Source organism: Apium graveolens, chromosome 7 (genome assembly GCF_009905375.1).
Source record: "Apium graveolens cultivar Ventura chromosome 7, ASM990537v1, whole genome shotgun sequence".
NCBI lineage: Eukaryota > Viridiplantae > Streptophyta > Magnoliopsida > Apiales > Apiaceae > Apium > Apium graveolens.
Window position 1 is genome coordinate 118,771,079 of NC_133653.1, and position 7,256 is coordinate 118,778,334.

A 7,256-nucleotide genomic window follows, 5' to 3' on the forward strand; every position below is an offset into this window, starting at 1 on the left:
GTTATGATTTGGTTGTTTTCAAGGTCAATCTACTTATTATGCTTAGAATTCGATTATAGGTTCTTAGTGATAAAGACATGAAAAAGAAAAATTTTGGAGAAAAAAATATGGAAGTTGTTGCTAGTTGTGGCTAGGCGTCAAATGGCTAGTAGCCGGCTCGCGTATGTTGCGAGTAGTCTAGGGTTGAGCAAGATGGAGCGAAACGCACTTGCTCAGAAATTAAAAAAAAAAAAAAAAAAATTGGCATAATTGATCAAGAGTGGGCTCTTTGGTATTCGAGTTATTAAGTTCTTAGGGGACTTTGTGCCTAGCGACCTAAGGCTTTTAGAGTCTGGGATCCGCTAACCTAACGCTCGTTACATGGATATCATTGTATAAGTCTTTTGTGGACCTCACTCATTGCACGGTCAAATAAGCATTTGAGTTGTAAATAAAAAGCACGATTCCGTAGTAAGCTCCAGAGTTCTTGTAGTGTTGTATATCACTTTGTGCCTGGAATTTTTATTCTTTGTATAATCGTAGGATTGCCTTGAGGATAGTCTAGTCATAGTAATTGGTCTAGTTCCGAAGCATATCTGTTAAGCATTTGCACACACCACGTTTCTGGTTGTATGTCCGTTTGTATGAGTTTATTGATCTTTAGTTGTCTAACTGCATTCGTTGAGATGTGGCAATTTGGTTGATTAATTGTAGTAAGGGGGATCGCTGCATTTTCATATAGATTGTATTCATGCATATTTTTATTTGTTTTTGAGTATGTGACACTTGAGGGCAAGCATCGATTTAAGTTTGGGGGTGTGATAAGTGGCATTTTATACCACTTAGAACGTCTTAAAATGGCTTAAATTGGTGTCTTGAAATCAAGTATTTTGTGTATTTGATGCATTTTTCTAGTGTTTATGCATTTCAGGGTATTAGTTGCATTTCGGGGGAGGAATCATCAAGAATAAGCCTTGGCATGTGTTCACCATTGCGAGAGGAAAGGAACGGGCAGATTACGGCGAAGAAACGGAGCAAACTTGGATTTTTTCCAGTGGAGGCCTGCGCGCCCGCGCAGCTATGCTGAGCGGCCGCGCAGCAACCTGCTATGCTGAGCGGCCGCGCAGCAACCTGCGCGCCCGCGCAGCTATGCTGAGCGGCCGCGCAGAGTCGGGAATTTTGCTGAATTATTTTAGACTTCTACTTCTGTTTGGCTTCCAACTTCTATGTAATCTGAGTTTTATGGGACTATTATATAAGTAGATTTGAGACGTTTTCACAGAGAGGATTAAGAAGAAGAAGATTGTGTTTTACGCAAGAAGCGAAGGAGATAAGGAAGAAGACCGATTTAGCACACCGCAACGAAGAGGAAGCATATTTTTATTGTGATTCTTGTTTCGTTGTAACGTTGGATGCTAGTTTTCTTGCTTTGACTTATTTACTCTTGTGACGTACTCTGTTTTAATATAATTAGTTTAGTTATTATTTTCTTGTGTTTGTTTATCATGATTTCATATGAACCCATGATGGCGATAAGTTCTATTATGGGCTAATCGTGATCATGGGGTTGTAACGGATTTATTATGGAATTCTTTAGTTAATTGTTTAATACTTTAGTGTGTGATGATTGCTTGATATCTAGTATTGGTTGTGCGTATTCGTCTTATGTGCGTCGCGAACATATAAGATAGGGTGTTAATCTCTTGTGAAGCGACGGTGGATCTTGAGATTTAGAACTTGCCATGCTAGCATAGGTTCATGTACGTTGTGCATGATTAGTGGGTAACTCTAACAGTTTTATTTGCCCTATGTAATCAAAAAGGAATAACTTGTGCTTAAATCGTTGTGTTGTCAATTTCTGTAGACATATAGGAACTCAACATAATTGATGACTATTCGACTTCTATCTTAATTGTGGATGCTTGGTAGAATGGTATTAGTACAATGAAAGTTGGCTTTTATCAGTTTCGTGTTATTCGATTAATATCATCACTGTCACATGCTAAAGGTAATAACAATGGTTATAGAAGGAAGTAATAATGAAGTTGTGATCTCATGAGTGTTTATTATTGATAAATTGAAGTGTTAGTTAAGTGGTTAATTAAGTAGTTAATTATAGTTAATATTTAATCAACAATTTTAAGTGTTATTATCTTAACATTGAGAAGTAATCATACATTGGTGAGTGAGTTTAATTAGACAATAATTTAGTCTGAGTCTCTGAGGGAACGAACTAGAAAATATTCTATATTACTTGCGAACGCGTATACTTGCGTGAATATTAGCGCGTGTTTTCGCCCTAACAATAGAAGCTTAAAATGACGTGAATCGGTCAATATAACTCGGACAACTCACTGAGTTGACTCTGTTGAGTTTCTTGACTCGGGGTCAAACGAGTCAAGACAGGTAAGTATCCATGAAAGTTTCAAAGCCATTGAATCAGGTATGATGGTTAAATTCGAAGATGTTCAGTGAGTAACTATGTGATTAATTGAGATTAACCGTGTTGATGATTGAATGTGGATTGATTGGTTGTTTTGAGTTTTGATTAAATGGTTTAGTTAAATAAAACAAAGTTGCTTTTGCATGAACTAATTTAGTGTTCATCCTTGTTATCAACTGTGCATTGAGGAAATAGATTCCATTCACTCGATTAAATTTGATTCTGATGGATTAATTGAAATTATCAGTAATGTATTGACAGAGTTATTTTGTTTTAAAATATTAACCTTGAGTGGTGTTGGATTACTTGAAATTGCCGGTGATATATTGACATATTTATAAAACTCAATTTGTTTTGAATTAGTTGAGTTATCAGCAGTGTGTTGATTATATTAAACTCTATTTTTGAACTATTTAAAGGATTATTTGAACTTAATTAATTGATGAATCAGGTTGTTTGTTTGGAATCAGTTGTTGTTCTTTCTGATGTATAAGAACGTTAACATATTAAGCTACTAAACTAAAATGAAATATTTGCTTTGGTTTTATCCCTCTGCATCAACTGATTTAAAGTCAATTTTGTTAAATTATCTAAGTTATCAGTGGTGTAGTGATAGATTCATCTTGATTTAATTATTAAACATGATTTGTGTTAAAATATTTGAAGTTATCTGCAGTATATTGACATATTCATCTTGATTTAAATGGTGAACTTGGTTTGTGTTGGAGTTATCAGCAGAGTGATGATTAGATTCACCTTAACTTAAATGATTAAACTCAATTTTGTTGGCCAATCTGAGACATCAGTTATGGCTTAATGGTATTATTTGATTTTAGTAAGTAAAGAATCAGTTTAGTTTTGGTCAATTCGAACATGTATCATTTCTAGTGATTGAGAATTTTGATAGATTAAATCAGTAAATCAGTTTTACTTAAAATTGGAATTTATTTGCTTCAAGACTGCAGATTGTTGAGAAAAGTGACTTAATCTGTTAAATGTCTGATGTATGTTCTCAGTTTGATTGTTTATATGTTTGAATAAGGACAAGGTGTAAATCATATGGCTTATTTTTTTAAAATCAATTATTGTTGGTTGAACAGTTACTTGGTAACTCTGCAAGATAATTATATTTTACATAAAACACATTATGTAGTGAATCAATCAAATTATAGTATGAAATTTAAATTATACTATTGACTGGTTGTATAAAGTTTATACATCAAGTGTGAATTTGCGATTTCATTGATAAGTTACACAGTGGAATGATTATGTGCAGTACTCAGGGTTCTTACTATGTGACTTGAGTCTTTGTTTACTTGGCTGAACAGATTTATTACAATTAATTGTTGATTTATAAGAAGTGCTTGTTGCATTCCTCATGTAGTATAAATCCCACACACACACAATGCCCTGACACTAAGACCTGGCTAGGGAATCCCTTAGAGAATCCCAGTATCTGAATCACTGGTGAAACGGCCACAAATAGAAACTAAGATCATTTTTGCATATCTTATTTGTGAGAAGCTATTTATGGCGTTACTTGGTTGCTGGTATCCTCTATATATGTGTATGAATATTCATATGTGTTATTTGGTTGCTGGTATTTTTGTGAGTGGAAATTAAAATAGTCTCAAAAGAATCCAAAATCAGTCACATCAATCATGAACCATTGAGTCTTGGTCATTTAATTCACAATGTTACAAAGTGACGGCACCTATTTAATAAACCTTTGTCCCTGTGTATAAAATATGTTCCTTTGCACTCTTTTGTTTATAAAAGGAATATATTAATGAACACTCATAAGATCTTTAATGCATGCTTCATTAAATGCACTTGCACAACACTAAGAGTTTCTTTTTACTCTCTGCACAGACCTTGCATACATAAGCATTGCATATCCCCTTTCATAAATGCCTTCATATAAAAATAACTAAAAATCAAATACAGTCAGTAGAAGTCAACTTAATCTTTAAATAAAATTAGAAGTAAGTTTCTAAAAGAAGACAATGCCTGTGATTTATGTGCTTATTACTTGAGTGGCTTATTGACAACCTTACATGAGGTCATCCATCTCTGCTTTGCATTTAAAATCTGTATTATGTATTTGCATGCCATGCATACACATACATATGCTTATTCTTTATTCTAATTCGCTATGCTACCACAGGAGTTCTTTGAACTCTTTATAAGACCATTGTTATGCATGCATTGCATCACACACACACAAACATAAACTTCACTTCATTTCTTCTTTATGCATTCACTGTGCTCTTTCATGGACTCTAGACACTCTCACTTTCACCTTAGGAGAACACTTATGCTTCTCCCTCTCATTGATACCATTGATGGGAAATCATTAACCAACTCACCACATCAGCCACATGAATCACTCTTCCCAAACTATAATTATCACTATCCTCACCATAAAAAGAAAAAACACAACAACATCACACACCAAGCACCTTTATATCATATCACTCATGAATACACACAAAGAGTTAGTAACTCTAACTCAAATCAAGTGATAAATGCCACTCCTCTAAACCTTGCACCACCATCACTTAAACCACCCCAACCTACATTGGTCAAACTGACCAATTCTGGTAAACTCAACAGAATGTTGAAAAACATTCAAACTGGAATGATTATTCAAGTTGAGCAAATGGGTGAACTCTTTAAGATAATCATGGCTGCTAAATGGGACAACTTTGTGTTCTATAGAGGTAGGAACTATCATGTGCATCTCATAAGTGAATTTTATGTGAACATGAAAGTTTGTCAAAGAGAAGATGGTGTTTATTATGTTGAGTCTTATATGCAAGGGATTAATTTAAAATTTGATAGTAACTCTATCCATAAGGCCATGAGGTTAGGAAGTCATACTTTGTAAAAACCATGCATCAATATCTTTGATAAGTTTGTCTTTGATCAAAAGGAGTTTGAGTTGTATGTTGGTCTCTTCTATGATAATGATGTGCCTTTGGGTCTCTGTGTGTCTAACTGGGGTATACACTTTAAACACTTTTCACACACATATCAAAAACTAGCTGTCATACTTAGGGCAAACATTCTCCCTAAACCAAAACAAGATAGAGTTTTTGATTTTGTTGATCTTAAGGTAATATTTCGACTAGTAACTAATAAGGTTGAGTTTAACTTAAGCTATGTCATAATTTTGAACATGATAAATGGGTTTTATGAAGAGTACATTCCATATGCTTTGCTTATGACCTCTCTGATTGAAATTTATCAAGTTAAACTAATCAAAACCTTTGCTAAGCAAATTGAATACTTTAATGTTGAAACCCTTTACCAAGATAAGGTCCCCTTGAGTGTGTGTAAGCCCCAGCCTGTGAATCTGATTAAAATGCCTAAAATAGTTAATCTTGAGAAAAACAACAATGAGATTAAAGTGCTAAAAGTGGAAATAAATAGTCTTAAAGTAATCAATCTTAAGTTGGTCAATAGGATTAATTACTTAGAAGAAAAGATTCTTAGGAAAGAGACCTTACTTGAGGATTCTGAAGCAACCTCAAGAAGGCATGTGAGTGAGGAGGCAATTGAGCCTATGAGAGTTGGTGAGAAGGCTGATGAGTTTGTTTGTGTTGGTAAGGGGAAGGATAAAGTTGTTGGTATTGGTCAGAAGGATGATGAGTTTATTGGTTTGGCAGACATTACTGTGCTGCCTGAGTTGTGCGAGACAGATGGAAATCTGGGTTTTATTGATGTTAACAAATCTCCTGTCAAGGAGTAATCTGTTGTGTTCTTGCATAGATACACCAATACTGTTGTATCCGTGTTATTTGGTTTTTGGTTGTTGGTATATCAAGTTCTTATTCAGTTCTTTTGCTTTGAGAATTTTGCTATTTCTATTGTATTTTAATTTGGCTGTTATCTTTTCTTTAATGATAAGAATATTGCTGACATGTTCTGTTAAATCCTGATGAAATTCAGTTCTATGTTTCTTGCTATGAGAACCTTACTGTGTTTTTATTTAGAACCGGGTTGATCTTATAAAATTGAAAAATAAGTTAAATTATTTCTGACTTGACTAAAAATATCAGTTGCTGCAACTCCTATTTAGGTCTTGTCAACCAATTAATTTCATTTTTGAAAGATAATTCACTAACAACCAGAAAATGACCTACTTGTAATAACAATTTATATGTTCTTACTAACCTGTTTATGCAAATTTTTCTACCTATAAGGTCAATTCTGTTGATTAATTAGAATTCATCTTTACAAAAATAAATGGCTAAAACAATGACAGAGTTGGTTATACTATTCTATAAATCAGGCTAATGATAATCTTATATGTTTGCTTTGCTCTTGAAATTCTGACATTCTCCTACCATGACATCTAGCCTAAAAATCACAGAATATGTATGAATATGTTTATACTTGACAGGGATGTTTATTTCAGAAGTACATGACTGATTAGCTATACAATTTCATTCTGGCGGTTTGGTTTTTTTAAATTTGTTATACAATTATAACATGTAGTTGTAGAAATCAGTATTCAGAATATGTATACAGGTACTTTCAACATTACTTTGGAACTTCAGAAGATCAAACTCTTGATCACAAATAGTATAAAGTACATAGAATAGTTTGAGAATTAAAAATTGTTAGATACATTAGTATCAAACATCCTGTTGTACAAACTGAACAGTTATGTAAAAAAATTGTTATATTATTTGATGTACACTAACTTACTAACTTACTAACTTACTAACTACTAACAAGGATGATGTTGAACTAAGAACATCCATATTTCTTTCTCCAAAAGAAACAGATCTCAAATTTGACTAAATTAGCAAACTTGATGAACAGA